Raw genomic sequence first — 21,738 nt, 5'->3', positions numbered from 1 at the left:
GTGAGTGGATTTGGTAGATGGAAACTGAAAGAAGCCCATCGTATATATATATGTATATATGTTTGTGTGTGTGTGTCCCCCAACATCGCTTGACATTGATGTTGGTGTGTTTACGTCCCTGTAACTTAGCAGTTTGGCATAAGAGACCGATTGAATAAGTACTAGGCTTACAAAGAATAAGTCCTGGGGTCGATTTGCTTGACTAAAGGCAGTGCTCCAGCATGGCCAAAGTCAAAATGACTGAAACGAACAAAAGAATAAAAGAATCATCATTTAGCGTTCATGTTCCATGCTGGTAAGAGAAGGATGGTTTGATAGGATCTGATGTGGTTAAGGGCGGCATCCAGTGTCTGTTTTGGCATGGGTTCTATGACTGGATACCTTTCCTAATGCCAGCCACTTTACAGTGTGGGCTGGGTGCTTTTTATGTGTCATTTGCACAATTGAGGTTGTCATGCAACAAACCTTGGGAAGGTGAGGGTCAGCTTCATGGTTGGGGAAGGAGGGATTGAACCATGAGAAGCAGGGGTGGCAGTGCAGTTTCTTGTCAAGGATCTGAATGGCTACTCACATACAGAGCAGGGTTTTAATTGATATCATTATCATCATCACTGTTATCATCATCATCATCATCATCATCATCATCATCATCATCATCATCATTATCACCATCATCATCATCATCGTATTTATGGCCATTTTTCCATGGTGGCATGGATTGGAGAGGACACTTGCAGTTTTGTTTAATAGTTAGATGCTCTACCTGATATCAGCTCGTTTAGCCATTTATGAAATACACTGCTTCATTGTTTTGATCTAGAAACTGAGATGGTTATAATTGATTAATTAATAAGACAATTATGTTTATGTATTTATTTCGCCAGGCTCTTGATGTGAAAGTATGTGTGGAAACAGATAATAATGATTATAATAATAATAATAAGTGAAGATCAAATAAACAGTGCATGTGTTTATTGGCAAAATGACCGTCCCCAAATATAACAATATAAAACAATGTTATATCTTTTTTTCTTTAATGTATATTTATAAGCAAATGTTACAATATGCATATTCATAAAGAAATGTTATAATGGATTATTATTTTTTTTATATAACAATATTATAAATATTATTTTCATATGAAAATATTGCAAATATTATGGTTTATATATTCTTAGAATTGTGCTATAATCTCCATTATTGCTATAATTAAATAGCTCTTTGTTCATATTTCTCTGGTTCTCAATCTTTTTTTGTCTGTGTGACGCTCTGACGATCAAATAGAAAAAATAAATTAGGCCACACTTCACATGAAAAATGAAAAGAAAATCTGTTTTAATGTCAAAAATATAAAACAAAATGCAGAAAATCATTGCTTAACAAAAATAATAAGCGAAAGCTTTTACAAGATGTTCAAGTATGACAAGGAATTTTCTAAAGACTAAAATTATATTTTTGAATATTTGCGACACACTTAGATACCACCTGTGGCACACCAATACACTGCAGTGCACCATTTCAGACTCACTGATTTATTGAAATATTTCTGTTTGATAGTATCCCAAATTAGTAATTATTTAGAAATATCCTGAGAGGTTTTACACATCACATTTGTAATGTCCTCCACATGTTTTAATCACAAAACACCTTAAGCAAGTATCTTCTGTCAAAGTACATATTCACAACAAATTCAATTGCACTTTGTTGCTTATTGAGGAAGGTTTTTTAATGTAGCCTTAATAGGTAATAATAAATTCAATGCTTTATTTCGCTTCTCACTTTTCTTTCCAATTTTTCTCTCTGTATATTTTTACTCTTATTGTCTCTTTCTCTCTTTCGGACAAAGGAATTGCATCCGAAGTGTCAAAGACATTTCCCTGAATGCTAACCTAACATGACAACTATTATCATGCTTTTCATCTTGTTATTTTCATATTCTTTGTTTCTCTTATTTGCTTCCATATATAGCTGCATTTCTAAACTGGAAGCTCAATTCTTATGCGTTTGTTTATTTTCTTATTTTTCTTTTCTTTTTTTTTTTTTTTACATGCGTGCAGTTTTTTTTTAGCCTAGTTTGATATCTCAAGAAAAGAATTATCCAAGCATTCAAGCAATTTTTTTTTTTTTTTTTTTTTCCTTTAAAATCAATGTCTATACTTTTTGGCAAAAGAAGGTATTTGATTGGTCAAACTTGTTACTGTCATTTGCATTGAAAAAATATTTATTTTCATTAGACACCACACTGGGTCGTTGTACATTGACTGTTCTGCCATGACATCAAACAGAAACCAAACTCAAACTGACAGCATCATCACAACGATGACAGGTGGTTGTTAGTTCTTTAAAAATCTTCGCTGTATTAGAGAGGGTTTGAAATAAATTGAATTTGCTGTTAACATCAAAAGCTCAGTTGATCAACGTCTGCTAAGATCAAGTTAGTTCAATTAACGTTCGTATACTTTTATATTTATACTGTTTGTTTTTGTTCATTTTTTTTTTTGTTTTTGATTGGCAGTTTACTGTTGATTAGAAAATTCTGTTTTAGTTTTATTACATACCAAAAAAGGTAATAGTTAATTTTATGTTTTTAATGCTGTTAGTTATTGATCAAGAATGAAGGTTTTTTGACTCAAGATGTTTTTCACCATTTATTTTTATAATTTTAAAACTGAAATTGATAAAACAAATATTTTCATTAACAGGAAGTGCGGAAAGAACAAAATTATATTTAAAAAAAATTAATAATCAAACACAAATTAAAAATGCTATTTAAAAGCCAAACACTAAACTTCAGCATTATTGGAATCATAACCATTATTAATAACACCATCACCACTACTAACAGTATCATGAACTAAGCTCAAAGAAGAAGCTTTTGCATGGTGTTTCTATCTGCTAGAGATAACAACTGAACATTCATCAACTCACACTCAGGTATCTTACTGTAAGAAGGACACTTTTAATGGTGTAGTCCTAAATACACAATTACTTAATTGCAAATCACCCCAAACAAGGCCTTTTAATCACTTCTAGAGAGTAGCATTATTGTCAGAAACTCTCCCTCTCTCTTTCGTTCTCACCTCATATATCATCATCATCGTCATTTAAGGTCTGTTTTCCATGCTGGCATGGGTTGGACAGTTTGACTGAAAACTAGTAAGCTGGGGAGCCACTGCAGGTTCCAATCTGACATATGTATATATATATAAGTGTGTGTGTGTATGTATATATATATATATATATATATATATATATCTACAAAGATATATATGTATATATATATACATATATATATATATATATATGTGGAGGCAAAGTGGCCGAGCTCTTTTTGAGTGTTGGGCCTCATGAAGGCAACGACCAAGACATTTGGCATTATGTCAAGTTTAAGAAGAAGACCCACCAAGCCGAAAAAATCACAGTCATGGCAGATACTGGTATCATGCAAATGGCACCCATGCCAGTGGCACATAAAAGCACCCATGACACTCTCAGAGAAGTTGGCATTAGGAAGGTCATCCAGCCATAGAAAACCATGCCAAATCAGACTGGATCCTGGTGCAGCCTTCCAGCATACCAGCCCAGTCAAACCATCCAACCCATCCAACCAATGGATGTTAAATGAAGATGGTGATGATATATATATATGCATGTAATATACACACATATATGTATACATTTTGTATACATATAGAAATATATATATATATACACACACACACACATATAGGCATGGCTGTGTGATAAGAAGCTTGCTTCCCAACCACATGGTTCTGGGTTCAGTCCCATTGCCTGACACTCTGGGCAAGTGATTTCCACTATAGCCTCAGGCTGTCAAAAGCATTGTGTCTTGTGAATTTGGTAGATGGAAACTGAAAGAAGCCCATCATATATATATATATATATATATATATATATATATATATATATATATATATATATATATACATATGTACGTTTCAATGTCTACCTTCATTCATTTTCAATGCGCTAAAATAAGAATAGCATTTTCATGGTTTGGGATTAAACTCCCATGTCTAGCGTGATGGAAACCCACTAAGTGATTTTCCCTTCGTGTATAATTTTTATACACACTTATAATATAATGATATTTGCAGTCTATGGACAGTTTTACTCATGCTGGCCACTGGTGAAAAATTAATATTTAATTTTTACCCTATATTTTAAAAGAAATTTTAACATATACATATATATATATATATATATATATATATATATATATATATATATATATATATATATATATATATATATATATATATATATATACATATACATATATATATATATATGTAATATAAAGAAAATGGAGAGTTTGATTACAGTAAAATCAATTTATTTAAATAACTGTCAATTACATAAGGCCTATGGTCATTTCAATGTCTATCTTCATTCATTTTACAATTAATAATTGCATTATGAATTCAAAGTTAGAAATCTCTTCAGGGCTAAAATTGACATATTTCTTTATAACTTAATAGATTGAGTGTTTATTATAGACTAAGATAGCAGCATGAGTTTTTTTGTGTGAGTGTGTGTTTTTGCCTTGAAGCTGAATTGCCTTATGTGTCTTTTTTTTAAGTATGTGTGTGCGTCAGCTTATTTGTGTTTGGAATTCTGTTCTAAAAATAGCCAAAGTTTAAAATTTGACCATAGCAAGACAGTGACTAGTTGTCATCCTGGAGAATTTAGGTCATACTACCATTCTCCCTGAGGAATTTATATTGGCTTATTAGAGTCTGGATGTCATTGTATAGCTTTCCATTCCATTGGCAAATAGAATAGGAGACCTGATTGTCTAGAAACACATAAATGGTAGAACGTAGTGAAAACCACAGAAACTGTCGACAAACTATCATTCTACAATTTTCTTAGGCTCAGTCTGACACTAACGATACTTACTGATACCACCATCACTATCATCATCATCATCATCATCATTAAACATCTATTTTCTATGCTGACATGAGTTGAACAGTTTGACAGGAACTGGCCAATTGGAGAACTGCATCAGGTTTCAATTTTCTGTTTTGGCATGGTTTCTTCTGGCTGGATGTCCTTCTTAATGACAACAACTTTACAGAGTGTACTGGGTGCTTTTTATGTGGCACTAGCATGGGTACTTTTACGTGGCACTAGCATGACACAGGTGCCTCAGTGTGTAGTATAGAACACCCCCTTGGCCAGTGTCACAGGCGTTCTAGCCTAACCTAGTTGGAATCATTTTGAAGTATTTGCAAGTCTCACTTTGAATGTATTAAGGGAAATCTTTTGAAGATTTCTAATTTCTTTTTTGGCAATATGTTTAAGGAATTTTGAACCTCTGGTTTGGAATGAATTTTCCCTCAGGATCTGTACATTTCTTTTTTGGGGCAACTGGTATTCATTGAAGGGATTTTTACAAAAAATCCATTTTCACTCATTTTGAGTTGTAGACCAATTCTGTTGACCTGTTTAATATCACCATCTTGGCAGAGTCTTCTATGTTGCAAATATCAAGTCTTCAGTATAACGATAGCTTCCTCCTTTCTTCTCCTAGTCTCAGAAGCTCTGAAAAATGCCATGGGCACTTCCTTTAAGACAAGCAAAAATCAAATCTTAGATATTCTGTCTCACCAAGGTTTTAGTATTAAACCAAAAATTGATTCCTTTATAAATATGTTGCCTTATGGGCCTCCAATGAAGAAACCTCTATGTGGCCACTTGGCTTGCAAGAAACAACAGCCAGCTCTCACTGAAATCACATTCTATTGTCTTAAAATAGGAGGGGTAGATTAAACAATGTATTCTAACATGCTTACAAAAGACAGGATGGTCTCAGCTGGAGTGCTTTTGATCAATATATCTGTTACATAAGATCTGACCTGGAGCTAAACAACAACATATATGGTCTTATGACCATGTAAGACATCGTCGTCGTCATCAGCAGCAGCATCGTCGTCATCATTACAAAGGTCTTCATTGTTTAACCAACTATGTATGATTTCCTCTGCTGCTATAGACAACCATGAATATTAGGAAGATTACATTTGAAGAATATTTTTCCGATATTACATCACAAACTAGAAAGAATGTTTGCTGCTTCACAGCTGCCAAATTCCTGAAGAGCAGACACGGCAGATAGAAAAGACACAGCAGACGGTTCCCACTTTGTGAAGAAGACGGTCATTGTTGAAGATTTTACATTTGTCTGAACATCACTTTACAAATGTAAACATGTAAATTTAAAGTTTGCAAAGGACGACATAAGAAATTAAAGGAGGATATTTCAAATGCTATCAAATCAAGATATATTTCTTCTAAGACACAATCAAATTTAATGGATATCATAAAAATAAAAAAGGATGACAAACAAAGGCAGTCAAATGTTTGTGGTGAGGTGTTGAACCAACATGAATTGTGAATCACTGGTTCAATTCCTTTGCTTGCTTCTTCTTGTTTCTTGACCTCATTCTATTAATTTTTTTATTTGTTTTAGCTTCACTTATTTTGGTCATTGGATTGTGGTTATGCTGGGGCACCATTTTGAAGAATTTTAGTGGAATGAATTGACCTCAGTACTTAAAATTTTTTTTTAAGCCTAACATTTACTCTATTAGTTTCTTTTGCCAAACAGTCACAGGGCCATAAATGATGGGGGGGGGGGGGGCAAGCACAGACACAAAGAAATTTACACAGGTATATATATATATATATATATATATATAAAGAGAGAGAGAGATACAATGGGATTCATTCAGTTTCCATCGACCAAATTCATCCACAAGGCTTTGTCAGCCAAATGCTATAGAAGAAGACACTTAGCTGATGTACCACATAATTGGACTGAACCTGGAAGCAAACTTCTTACCACACAGCCATACCTGCACCTATAACCATACCACATAGTTGGCACATGAACCATTTGGCTACTAAAACGAGAATTTTTCTCCATGACAAACCACAGTGAAAATGGCCTTTTTAAGATTAGATATGCCCCAACAATATTTGACCTTCTAACAAAGTTCATTTATGCATTTTTTTTATTTACATTGAGTATGCTTAATCTGGCTGTTGGGAATAAATACTGGAACATTAGAAATATTACCTCTTATAATACAAAAGACTGGAGTTTTATTCTCAGGAAGATTTATCTTGTGGCTTTGGTAACTAGACCAAAAAACAATGTTTTGCAGTATTTGTTCTCTCTCTTCACACTCTTTGTTCAAATCTGAGCAAGGTCAACTTTGACTTCCAACCTAGCAGGATCATAGAATATATTGTCATGTTGCATTCACATAGAACTTTTGGTTCTCCAAAATCATCCAAAGTTTAGATGTAAAAGTCAATTTTGTTTTGTAGGGTGGAGCTGCAAATAAAGGTTTGAAAACTTCAACTTGTATGCTGGAAAATACAACATATTAGTGACACATAACCAGAAGAGATGAAAAATAGAATCATCTCTGCTGGATTTTTAAATCAGAATACTAAAGGAACATGACCGATATATTGGTAATTCCTTTAGACCACTGAGTTACCTTTACTACAATTCCATAACATTTCCTTTTAAGAAATATTAAGAAGTAGAGAAAAAGTGAAATTGAAGAAATTTGACGAGTTTAAAATAACCTTTATTGAAGTTATGTAAAATACTAAATTACCAAGATTCATATTGATTTTTTTTTGTTATTTTCTCCTTGTTTTATTTATATATTTATATATTTATTTGTTTTTCTAGATTCCAACCTTTTAGCTTTTAAAGAAGCCATTCTATTTTAATATCAAAGTATGGATTTGAAAAGTCAATGGCTTGAATTCGTTTAAACCATTTAGTTCATCTCTAGAATTTAATTAATTTTATTCTTAATTCTTCTCTGCAGCACAGCAAAAGTATAAAAATGTAAAAAGTAATAAAAAAAAGTTTGAAAAAGTAGACAAAATATTTGAAGCCTGGTTTAATACTTGAAGGAATTACAAAATCATTGACATTTTAACATTTCTTTTAACAAAGTTAGTTTTGGTTGGATAAGTCTTCTGGAAAGCTACGTTTTGCCAAGCAAACTTTTGGATCCATCACAAATGATAGCAAAATCTTTAAAATTCCCAAGTCAAATATATTTAATAAAAATGATTTCAGTGTTCATTTTGAATACAACTTCACTCAAAACTCTAAAACTTTCATTTTCACTTTCACATATAATCACTTCATTAACATGTCTGCCCATCAGTCTTACTAACCACTTGAACACAACTTTGTCCAAAAGCAACAGCTCACTGACTACAACAGGGTTTCTCAATCATTTTTTATCTATGGAACTCTTTGATTACTATTTTATTCTGGTGGACCCCCGTAGCCATTCAATGTTTACAAACTAGTTTTAGAGAAACTTTTTTCAAAATTCCTATTTTGCTTTTCACACATTAACTTATGTAGGTTGAACTATGTAAAATGCCAGAAGAAACCTGGTTGTTTCTTGTTAGACATACCAATACATACATCTAAAACAAAATTTCTTCAGGGGCCCTTAAAATACTATTGTGGACCCCCTATTTACTATTTTGTTACATAGACTGCAAAAAATCTCATATGTACCCTCAGGGTCTATATGGACTCCAGTTGAGAACCCCTGGTCTAAAGCTTATATTCAGTCTTACACTTACTTCTCTATCATTTCTGCTCCCCTCCCTAACCTAACCCTTTAACATTCAGATTCCTCCAACAAAAGCGGTGCTTGTTTATTCATACGGTTTTCGCATCAACCATACAATATCTCTTTGCTACAAGATTTCGATGACATGATTCTTTAGTTTCAGAATGACATTGTTAAGCTAAGTAAAATCGCTGCCATCCATACCTGTCATTTGCAGGTGGCAGTGCCACGTAAAATGCACCTGTGCTGGTGCTGCATAAATGCACCCATGCCAGTGGTATGTAAAAAGCACCCAGCACACTCTAAGTGGTTGGCATTAGGAAGGGGATCCAGCTGTAGAAACAAAGCCACAATAGACAATTGGAATTTAGACAGTTCCCAACTGGCTAACTCCTGTCAAACCATCCAACCCATGCCAGCATGGAGAGCAGACGTTAAACGATGGTGATGATGATGTTGATTGAAGGGTAAGGAATGAGTGGCCAAATGATTCAATCATTCTCTAAAAGGTAGGATATAACAGACTGGATATGTCATTCAGTATGTCTGTTTGTGTGTGTGTATATGGGATTAAAATGGTATAGTTTGTATATATATATATTATAGTTATGTTAAAACAGATGATACAGGAAAGTGCAGCTTTGATGACAAAACATTTGTGGAGTAGATTTTAAAGCTTTCCAGAAACAATTTGTGTTTAGCACACCAATTTGGACAGAATTATCGTTTTTATAAGAATGGGATGGATCATATCTGAAAGCATCTCTAAGTTTTGTGAAGATCGAATTTGTACGTGGTCTGTTTCTGAGAGCTATTCTATTGGACCTCTGTGTAATCTGGTGTACTTAACGTTGTTTTAATGACTCAGCATTAAGTGGTGCAGCATACCTTTGCTGATCTTGGGTAAGTGTCATCTCTCTTCTCTCTTGAGACTCCATCTGATGTGTTGAAGTTTGCCTTTATGGAGGTTGAGAAAGTCTCATCTCCTTTCTGTCTTGAGACTCCATTTGATGTGCTGCAGCATGCCTTTGCTGTTCTTGAGAAAGTCTCATCTCCTTTCTGTGTTGGGACTCTATCAGACGTGCTTCAGTATGCATACCTTTGCTGATATTGTGAAAGTCTTCTCTCCCTTCTCTCTTGTGACTGTATTTGACATGCTGCAGCATGCATCTGGTGATCTTTGGAAAGTGCCATATCTCTTCTGTATTGAGACTCCATCTGACATACTGCAACATGCTTTGCTGATGCTGAGAAGGTCTCATGTCCCTTATCTCTTGAGACTCTCACCTTCAGTTTTCTGCACTCCTTGCTTTATAGGTGTTTCTGGAGAGATAACGTTTATTCTTTGGTAACATATTTTTTACAACATCTTAAACAAAAAATTATGACCATGGAAAAAAATATACATTAATCTCTATTTTTGTATGCAGTGTAAATTAACCAAATATAAGCAAAGTCTAAATATCTTCCAGCATTGCAACTGCTATGATAATTACGAATTGTTAATTGAATGGTAGATATGCATTTTTATATAATTCGGACCTTTCACGTAATTGTTTTTTGTCAAGAGATTCACTCTCACATACAGCCACATATAATAAGAATGACACATACCAACATACATTCACACATGCTAGTCATCACGTGTATATGTATGCATAGATGTGTGTGTATGTTTGATAACGTACCTAATGCAGAAACACACACACAGTCAGAAAGACATACACTCAGAGACACATACATACTCATCTAAGTGACGTCATCGTCATTGTGGTATAAAATGTCCTTTACTATCTCATATGTATTGAACACACAAATACACATATTAGAAAGTGAAAGAATAAAAGTGAAACAATATATCACACAAGGAAGTCAATTTGTAGACAGAAATTACAAACCTCATTTCAGCATATAGTTCTAGAAGAAAATAGCTTGAGTGAAAAAACTCGAGCCACTTTAGGATATCTTTTTCTAATGCATGAATGCTCAGTGGCATGGTTGAATTCTCATTGGTCAGTAATGAAGGCTTATCGACTGTATCACAACAGTTTTTGGTAGAAGGAGAAGTGTAAATAGTGTATTGAAATAGATGGAGAGCAAAAAATTTAAAATAAGTAATGTTGTAGGGAGAACGTATAAATAGCGTGAAGACAAAGATATTTATGCACAAAAAAATTAGAATATACTGAAGTCAATTTTCAGAGAGAGAGAGTGAATGAAACAGACATAGACTTAAAGAGAGGAACTATTACAGAGGGTGAGAGAGAATATATATAAGCAAGAGAAACAGAGAATGAGAAAAAGAAAGAGATGATAGAAATAAGCAGAGAGAGAAAAGGGAGAGAATCGGTTGAAAACTACAGTTTTTAGAGAAAAACCCATATGAAACACTTTTTTCCCTGAATCTCACTTTACATGGGAGCTCTGGGCAAAATGTTATAGAGCATGACCATCCTTGACACATAAGTAATGTGTGTGCATTGGTTGAAAACTAGAAATGTATATGTACTACACACACATCCTATGAGTTATGTCTAATAATTTCTTCTTTTGAACTTTTTTTTTTCTTTTCATGTATGTGAATGATTTTCTTAGGTTTGACAATACTGTGAGCAAACATCATTGAACTGGCATTGGAACAAGAAAATCCATTATCGATTCACACCATTTGATCCCTGTTATAATCATATCATTCTACTTGCAGTCAGTTCTTCCAACATCTCAATCGTTAGTAAGATAAATAGAATTAGTTGACAATAATGAACCAAACCAAATGAATAACCATTGTTGACTCTTACTTCAAAATATATACACAATACCTTTAGTTGAGTATGAGCTTGTGCATATGTGTGTGTGCGTGTGTGTGTGAAATGGATACACAAATGTGCTGACACATATGTTTAGCAGCTAACGTGTATGTTTGATTTTCATCTGGGATCGGTAATTTTAAAGAATATCGGTTGACTGAAGTTTAGTCAGAGACTATCAAAGACATATTGTCTGCTTTTGTGGTGAGGAAAGACTAAAGAATTGCTTAATTTATTTACTTTTGTTTTGTTTTGTTCTTAACTTTCTCTTTACAATCTTTGCACATTAAAAACATTTACAATAGCTAAGTAAATAATCAGTTTACAATTTGTGTATTGTAGTTTATATGCACACACACACATATATGTTTAGGTGTATATATATGCATATAATTTGTACATAGACGCAGGCATGGCTGTGTAGTAAGAAGTTTGCTTCCCAACGACATGGTTCTGGGTTCAGTCCCACTGCATGGTACCTTCGGCAATTGTCTTCTGCTATACCTTCAGACTGAATGGATTTGGTAGATGGAAACTGAAAGAAGCTCAGCAAATATATGTGTGTGTGTGTATTGTATAAATGTGTTGCAATATAATTCTGGCTTCATACTGAGATTTTATGTTGTGAAATTAATCTTTGATTCAGAATCAATTCATAATAGACTAGACATAACTGACATTCCTTACATGTACCTTTAAGTTAAAGTTATGAAAAAAAAGTGGTAATTTGCAAAAGCAAATTAAAAATGAATAAGAATACAAATAAAAAACAAAATGCTGTGAATGAAAAATTACCTGAAGAATTTAGCAATTGAATAAAGTCTGAAGCAAAATGTCAGGAATATCTACAGCAATTTGTTTTAGAAAATACTTACATAAATACTATACAATGACATCCTTAGTTTTTTTCTGGAGAGAAATACATTTTAGACAAGTGGGGCATTAAGAAAGCTGCTGGATTAATTTGGAATTAACTTTAGTTTAATGTTGCTATGGATTATATAATCAGCTTAGCTTATTTGTGGCTACTTTAGGTGCAAGTTAATTATTTAATTTTAAACTGAAACAAAGTGACCCTTTTTTTTTCTCTTTTTTTTTTTTAAATAACCACTGATTGTGGTTAAGCTTGAACTTTAAAATTCTTTATATTTTGCTGAATTCAAATTTTCTTTAAAGTTGATCTAAATTAAAACCTTCCATCAAAATTTCATGTTAACTTACATTCCAAATAGCAGCTTATTTTTATGCATTTTTTCTTTTACTTATTTCAATCATTTGACTGTAGCCATGCTGGAGCACCGCCTTTAGTCAAGCAATTCGATCCCCAGGACTTATTCTTTGTAAGCCTAGTACTTATTCTATCAGTCTCTTTTGCCAAACTGCTAAGTTACGGGGACCTAAACACACCAGCATCGGTTGTCAAGCGATGTTGAGGGGACAAACACAGACACATGACATATACACACACATATATATATATAATGGGCTTCTTTCAGTTTCCATCTACCAAATCCACTCACAAGGCTTTGGTCGGCCCGAGGCTATATCAGAAGACCCTTACCTAAGGTGCCATGCAGTGGGACTGATCCCTGAACCATGTGGTTGGTAAGCAAGCTACTTACCACACAGCCACTTCTTAATTATTTTTAAAATTAATTGAAACAGAAGCAGTGCATTTTAACAGAATTGTTGCATTCTATAATAGTTACCATAACATGGTGAGAGAGAGAGAGAGAAAGTGAAATAGAAAAACTAACCCCTGTACTAAACAAGTACTTCACTTGTCATCACTCAGGGGGTTTAGAGGCAAAGTGACTTCAGTGAGGTTTGAATTCAGGATGCAGAATGCCAGAATAAATATTGATTTCAAATTTTGGCACAAGGCCAGCAGTTTAGGGGAAGATGATGAGTCAGTTACATCGTCCCCAGTGTTCAAATGGTACTCATTTTATCGACCTCAAAAAGATCGTCTGGCAAAGTTGGCCTGGCAGAATTTGAACACAGAACATAATGAAGGATGAAATACTGCTGAGCATTTTGTCCGGATCTGCTAACGGTTCTGCCAGCTCACTACCTCTTAACCTTTCACACACTGCATTTTCTCTAGAATTATCTCCCCTGCCACTGCCTTGTTACTACAGGGGAGAAAACCCATACGGTGACATGATGCACCTACAGTGTGCTAAAGGTTTATACTAGAACAAATATCATAAGACATTCTTTCAGACATAGTAATAACGGTGCCATTTTTTGCTATTCTGCTGTATCTCACCCAGACATTAACACACAACAACTATCAAAGACTAAATTTAAATTACACTTTGGCAAGTTTACATACAAACTATGTGTTATTTTCTTCCATTTTCTCTTCCTGTTTATTTTATGGACAACATGCGTACCATCTTTACTCTGTCACACCATTATTGTTCTAAATAATTTATTTAAATGCATAAAGAGGTAATATAATGATTCCCTAGAAAGCAAAGGCAAAAGAACATTCTTGCTAATGGCATAGCCAACATATTGAAGAATTTTTTTTTTTTTCATTTTTGCAAATTTTGTTTTTCTTTGGTGGAAATGCTTTTGCTTTTGCTTTTATTTTCTCTCTTTCTGAATGATGAGTTACTTTGTGGCTTTGTATCAACATTATCATCATTGTTGTAGTCACCACTGCCACCGGTGTCACCTTTAGCAACATATAACTAAAATAAAAAACAAAAAAATGGCCATTGGAAGCTCTTCTCCTCTTCCTTTTCCTCCTTACACCATCAGTGTCAGTCAAAATTGTAACCTTCAGCGATATATAACTAAACAAAACACTAAAGGTGACCTTCCTCCACCTCATTCTCATCCTCATCCTTGCACCATCAGCTCAATGAATGACCCTTGGTCATTTCCTCTATGTATGTTCACTTCTATAATTAGCTTGGGGCAGTTTTCACCTGGTGCTTGATTGATTGGCTACAGGTACACAATTTTATATCACCAACTCACTGCACATGTGGAGTTGTTGCTGTCGTTGTTGGTGGTAGTGGTGGTGGTGGTGGTGATGATCATGGGGTCTCTCTCACCTAACTTATCCAGGAAAATAGCAAGCATGACAGAGCAATCAAAACTGTAAAATGATTCTAGCTTAGTGTCTGTCTCTTTTGCTTTATTCCTCCTTTACATCTTTTTGTTGTTGGACTTTGGCCATACTGGAGTACATTCATGAAAGGTTTTATCAATCATACCAAACTCAGTGCTGCTTATTTTTTTTTTTAAGTGTAGTACTTTATTTTAGTGATTCCCATTTGTTGCACTGCTAAGTTACAGGACATAAACAAAGAGAGAGTGTTTTCCAAGTGGAGTCAACCAGCCAAAGAGATAATTACTTGCAAATACACACACACACACACACACACACATACATGAAGTACTCTCATACAGTTTCTATTTATCAATATAAATCAGAAGGAAGGCGGCAAACTAGCAGAATTATTAGCATGCTGGACAAAATGCTTAGTGGTATTCGTCTGCTACTACGTTCTGAGTTCAAATTCCGCTGAGGTCGACTTTGCCTTTCATCTCTTCGGGGTCAATAAATTAAGTACCAGTTTATGCACTAGGGTTGATATAATCGACTTAATCCCTTTGTCTGTCCTTGTTTGTCCCCTCTATGTTTAGCCCCTTGTGGGCAATAAAGAAATAAGAATTGTTTGCTCATCGGGTGAAATGAGTGACAGCATCTCATCTGTCTTTATATTCCGAGTTCAAATTTTGTCACGGTTGACTTTGCTCTTCATCATTTTCAGGGTTGATGAAATTAAGTACCAGTTGAGTACTGGAACCAATTTAATCAACGTAGCCTCTTCCCCAATCCTGCAGACCTTGTTCCAAAATTTGAAGCCATTATTATTATTATTATTCACGTAAAAGCACCCACTACACTCTCGGAGTGGTTGGCGTTAGGAAGGGAATCCAGCTATAGAAACTCTGCCAAATCAGATTGGAGACTGGTGCAGCCTCTGGTTCGTATGTCCTCAGTCAAATCGTCCAACCCATGCTAGCATGGAAAGCGGACGTTAAATGATGATGATGATCATTATTATTATTATTATTATTATTATTATTATTATTATTATTATTATTATCCTCTTCTTTCAATTTTGTTTCCATTTCTTGCCGAGTGTCTTCCTGACACCTAGGGCAAAGAAACTGAATGATTATTGTTATTATTATTTATTATTATTATTATTATTATTATTATTGATAATTTTTTTTCTATTTTTTTTTTCAGACTTTGCATCAGTTTTTTATAGTTCCTTAATAAACCAGTAGTTGACTTATTGAGAATTGATTCATGGAACATTTTTCTTTAATCATCAAAATTTGTTCCCAATATTTGGACTTACCATTTGGTTGATTTCTACAACAATATATTCTTTAATTTTCTGAGAAAAAAAAACAACAAAAATATAAAAAGAGGAGCAACAAAAACAACGGTAAGTTCTCTTTTAATTCATTTTTTTTTCTTTAATTTTATTGATTATTTATCATTTTTTCTTTTTTTTTTTTGCTTTACTTCTTAATCAGTAAAACTGATAGTTGTACAGATTTCAAATCATAGATATCCATTCTTCCAGAAGTCAAGAGAACAAGTACCAGTCAAGTACTGGGGTCAACATAACCGACCTCAATAAAATTTATGGCAGTGTGCCAGTTCTTCAACTGGTTATTATTGCTTTTTGTTGTAGTTTTATTTTTCTAATTGATCTTATTATTGATCGTATAATGATCAAACTTTCCGTCTCAAGTATGTTTACAAATGACCTGACACTCAGACCTTTCTTATGTTATTTTTTTTCTCTCTTTTTGTTCTGATTTTTTATAGACATTGCATTCTCACATAACTATATACATACATATATATATATATATATATATATACACGCATATATATGTATATATATATCAGATATTTTATATCAGATATTTATGTATGTGTGTAGGTATATAAGGACATTGTGTGTATGTGTATATGTAAGTATATGTGTGTGTATTTATATGTGTGTGTGTGTGTGTGTGTGTGTCTGAAGAATTTATGCAAAACTTATTTTTTTTTATAAAATGAATGTACATGTACATAGGAAGCTGAAATTTTAGGACGTTGGTACAAATGCTCTTTCTTAATTGTGACTAAAATTCGACATAGATCTGATCTGTTTTTCGTGAGTAATTGAGAATTTACTGAAATTGGCTGTCTGAAATTATTATACAAATGTCAGAATTGTTATTTGCTCTGCGTATCAGGACAATTAAAATATATGAACTCATTATGAACTTTTTACTAATTGAAAATATAATGGTTTAATATATAGTTGAAACAATTTACATGTTGATATAACAGCCTTTCTTTTCAATCAACGCTACAAATCTGTTGTCCATCGAACTTGTTAGTTTTCTAATTTGATCTGGTGAAACTGTAACTGTAATACTTTGTACAACATCCCACAGTTCTACCATACCGTTGTACTGTTTGCCTCCTTCATAGAGTTTCTGTTTTACGATTGACCAGAGGTTTTCTTCGAGGTTCAAGTCAGGGCTTGACAGTGGCCACTCCATTAATTTGTCTTCGGCAAATAATTTGCGCTCAAGAAACTCATGGGTTAGGCAAGAAGCATGTGATGGAGCATTGTCATGTATAAACATACACTTTATCTTGAAACTGTGAGGTTGACACTTGTATCATTCAAAGAAAGTTAGATCCAAGAGTTCACAATAATTAATACTGTTGAGTTTTATACCTTCGTCAACTTTAAATGGTCCAACTGTAGAAACTCTGCCAAATTAGATTGGAGCCTGGTGTTGCCATCCGGTTTCACCAGTCCTCAGTCAAATCGTCCAACCCATGCTAGCATGGAAAGCGGACGTTAAACGATGACGATGATGATGATGATGATGATGATGATGATGATGATAGTACTATTAACAATACCAGCCCATATCATTACATCACCACCTCCTTGTTGCTGTCTTCTCGTCATAGGAGCATCTTAGCTTGACAGAAACCATCCTTTAGCCCATCCGTCTGGACCATCTAATGTGACATGATTCGTCAGTGAATATGATGTTTCTAAAACCTGTTTTTAAGTACATTCTTGCTCACTTTAGATGTTTATCAATGTTAGTTGGAGATATAGGAAGCTGACGAGGAAATTTTTTCACAGAACCAATGTTTGTCAAGGACTGTACACCTCATGTCTCTCTTTACTCCAACAATCCCAGCCATATGAAATACCTTATCACTACTGAGTAGTGGGTTTTTAGTGACAATGCGTTTATTATTATTATTATTATTATTATTATTATTATTATTATTATATGTTTGACTGTTGCTTTGTATTTGTACAAGTTGGCTCCAAGTCTCACCCAGCCCAAAATTTTGGGGGAAGGGGCCAGTCGATTAGATCAACCCCAGTATGCAACTGGTACTTAATTTATCGACCCCAAAAGGATGAAAGGCAAAGTCAACCTCAATGGAATTTGAACTTAGAATGTAAAGACAAACGAAATACCGCTAAGCATTTCACCCGGCATTGCTAACGTTTCTTATTTCTTTACTACCCACAAGGGGCTACACACAGAGGGGACAAACAAGGACAGACAAAGGGATTAAGTCAATTACATCGACCCCAGTGTGTAACCGGTACTTAATTTATCGACCCTGAAAGGATGAAAGGCAAAGTCAACCTCGGCAGAATTTGAACTCAGAATGTAACGGCAGACGAAATACCGCTAAGCATTTCGCCCGGCGTGCTACCGATTCTGCCAGCATGCCGCCTAAAAACTGAGAATATTATAAACAAAATGTATCAAACACTTTTTTGAAGAATTGTGTTAACTGACTGCATAATTTTGTGTAGATTCTATAGCCAAAGAGTCATGACTTCATTCTGTGTGAAACTGGGTATGATGATTATCTCTCTCTAAATCTAAATATTTGACGTAACTGTAAAAATTGTTAACCACAATATTTTTATTGACTTAATACGACACCCTGGGGTTGTTGTGTCTGTGATTGAAACTTATTGGATTACAGAAAAATGGATAAATAATACACAGATGGTTGGAAATTTGAGGAGAAAAAAATGCAGGAAACAAATTTGTTTGTGTCGTTGTAACATAGAATTAAGAAGTGCAAAGATGTAAACTACAAATTCTTGAAATTTTCTTAAAGAATTGCAAATCTAAAATAATATCTAAATGTCTGCTGGACAGAGATTGCAGATTTGTATTACAGTTTGAAATAAAAATATCAGGAACTTTTATATTAAAGAAGCTATTGGAATCAAATTATTCGAGCCATAATTACATAGCGATGAAAAATGTCTGAAGTGATTAAAATGTCATTAAGTGATTTGAATGTCACACACAGAGGTTTATGGTGAATGTCAACATGTGACAGAGCTTTGTGACCAATGAAGTTATTGTTCACAAATTTGCGCAATAACCAGAAATACAAATATATAAAGATACATAGATATGAGTGCATATTATATATATATATATATATATATATATATATATATATATATATACATACACACACACACATGTGGAGGCGCGTGGTTTAGTGGTTAGGGTGTCAGCATCATGATCATAAGATTGTGGTTTCGATTCCTGGGCCGGGCGACGCGTTGTGTTCTTGAGCAAAACACTTCATTTTACGTTGCTCCAGTCCACTCAGCTGGCAAAAATGAGTAACGCTGCGATGGACTGGTGTCCCGTCCAGCTGGGGAACACATACGCCATTGAAACCGGGAAACCGTGCCCATGAGCCTGGTTAGGCTTTAAAAGGGCGCATTTATTTATTATTTTTATATATACACATGTATATAAATAGAGTGGAAACAGCTGCAAGCTAATGAATTGTCAAGTTAATCATTTATTCCTTTGTCATCTGTTTTTTCTTATGTATCACCATCATCATCATCATCATTGTTTAAAGTCTGCTTTCCATGCTGGCATGCGTTGGACGGTTTGACTGAGGGCTGGCAAGCCAGAAGGCTGCACCAGGCTCCAATTCAATCTGGTAAAGTTTCTACAGCTGGATGCCCTTCATAACACCAACCACTCCGAGAGTGTGGTGAGTGCTTTTTATGTGCCAGTCAGGTGGCAATGGCATCGACCACGCTTGAATGGTACTTTTTCAAACCACCGACACGGGACCAGTCAGCCGGCACTGACCCCAACGACGCTCGAATTGTGCTTTTTACATATTGGATAGATATTATCCCTTAGTTGGTTGGATTCACAACCTCTAACTCTCTTGGAATTATATATATATATATATATATATATATATATGATGGCCTTCTTGTAGTTTCCGTCTACCAGATCCACTCACAAGGCTTTGGTCGGCCCGGGGCTATAGTAGAAGACACTTGCCCAAGGTGCCACGCAGTGGGACTGAACCATGTGGTTGGTAAGCAAGCTACTTACCACACAGCCACTCCTGCGCATACATACCTTTTTAATCATTCACTGCTGTATGGGTTTCATTCTCTACACTAATTATCATAAAGTGTTCGTTAATGTAACAATAGAGTTATGTTAATACGTATTCAGTGTTATATTTAAACAGACCGAAGAGCAATGCAATCGAGATTCTTAGATACCTTTAATTAATCACCTATTATTATTGCAGACGTTTGGTTTTGAAGTTTTATCTACTTGCCACATTCTTCGTAGGTGAGAACATAGAATTAGTAATTGTGCATCATCATTCTCATCATCATACTCATCATCATCATCATCAACCTGATCGTGATGATCATCAACACTATCATCATCATCATCATCATCAACATCATTTGCATCAACACCATCATCATCATCATCATCATCAACATCATCGGCAACATCAACATCATTGGCATCATCATCATCAGCAGCAGCAGCAGCAACATCATCAACATCATTATCATCATTATCGTCATCAGCATCATCATCATCATCATTTGCATCAACATCATCATCATCATCATCATCATCATCATCATCAACATCATCGGCATCATCATCATCATCATTATCATCATCATCATCATCATCATCATCATCATCATCATCATCATCATCATCATCATCCATCATCATCCATCATCATCCATCTTCATCATTCATCATCATCATCATCATCATCATCATCATCTTGCTATGGATTCTGTGCCACATGTTTGCAAAGTGAGCTTGTTGATCACACAGCTTCGCCTGCACCTATCAGGGCCTATCTCCATAACTAGTCATTATGCTTAGAGCTGAAGGTATCTATTAACTACGTCTAAAACTATTTATAATGTTTACAGCTTTAAGCATCAATGTGTGCATCTGTATGTTTGTGGCTGTGTGGTAAGAAGTTTGCTTCCCACCCAAGTGGTTCAGGGTTCAGTCTCATGGCATGGAAATCTTGGGCAAGTGTCTTCTACTTTGGCCTCAATCTAACCAAAGCTTTGTAAGCGGATTTGGTAGATAGAAACTAAAGGAAGATCTTTGTATATATAAGTATGTATGCGTGTATTTATATATATATAATAATAAAATTAGGGATAAAAATCCAAAATTACAGGTAAAAAACTCAATTAAAATCAATTTATAAAAATTAAAATTAAAATAAGTTTCACAGTATTAAATATATATAAATATATAGTTTTAGGGAAAAATAATAGTATAAATAAAATATATGTATTTATGCATATATACATACATATACATACTTACATAAATATGTATATTTGTATATATGTATATATGGGTACAGGACATGACAAAATGTAAACAACATGAATTACGAAATATAAATACAACATGAAATATGAAGACAAACTTAGGTATGCAAACAACGAGAGAAATATATGGAAAACAAGACCAGTAACATAAAGAACGACCCTTCATCAGTTGTCGGGTGTTCATCTACTCTACATTTCGAGCAATTATAAACAATATGAGGCGTTGAAAAACAGTTGCTCCTGCGAACCAAAGTAAAATTTGGGATTTGCGGAGGGTCAAATTTGGTAACAAAAACAGGACAATGGAGACATACAACAAACAAAACGAAAACAAACAGGGAGGGCTGTTAGGCCAGATGAGGTAAGGTAGTAAATGCTGGAGGAATATTCTTTGACAAGAGAAAAGATAGAGGAGGAGGCAGATAAGAATGTGTCTGGTCTGTGCAACAGACTAAAGGAAAAGATAGAGGATATACATATATATATATATATATATATATATGTATATCT

At 34.3% G+C, this 21,738-nt stretch overlaps 1 protein-coding gene across 4 annotated transcripts in view; it reads left to right on the top strand.

The window, feature by feature from the left end:
- LOC106874489 (uncharacterized) overlaps positions 1-21,738 on the top strand; it is a 408,363-nt gene that overhangs the window by 235,094 nt on the left and 151,531 nt on the right. For all 4 annotated transcript variants that reach the window (XM_089360831.1, XM_014922234.3, XM_014922232.3 and 1 more), the window contains one exon: positions 15,738-15,942. The gene's annotated coding sequence lies outside the window, so the exon portion shown is untranslated. The remainder of the gene's footprint in view (positions 1-15,737; positions 15,943-21,738) is intronic.

This window comes from Octopus bimaculoides, chromosome 12 (assembly GCF_046866305.1).
Source record: "Octopus bimaculoides isolate indiv1 chromosome 12, ASM4686630v1, whole genome shotgun sequence".
NCBI lineage: Eukaryota > Metazoa > Mollusca > Cephalopoda > Octopoda > Octopodidae > Octopus > Octopus bimaculoides.
The sequence above is the reverse complement of the archived record's forward strand: the minus strand, read 5'-3'. Positions and strand labels throughout refer to the sequence as shown.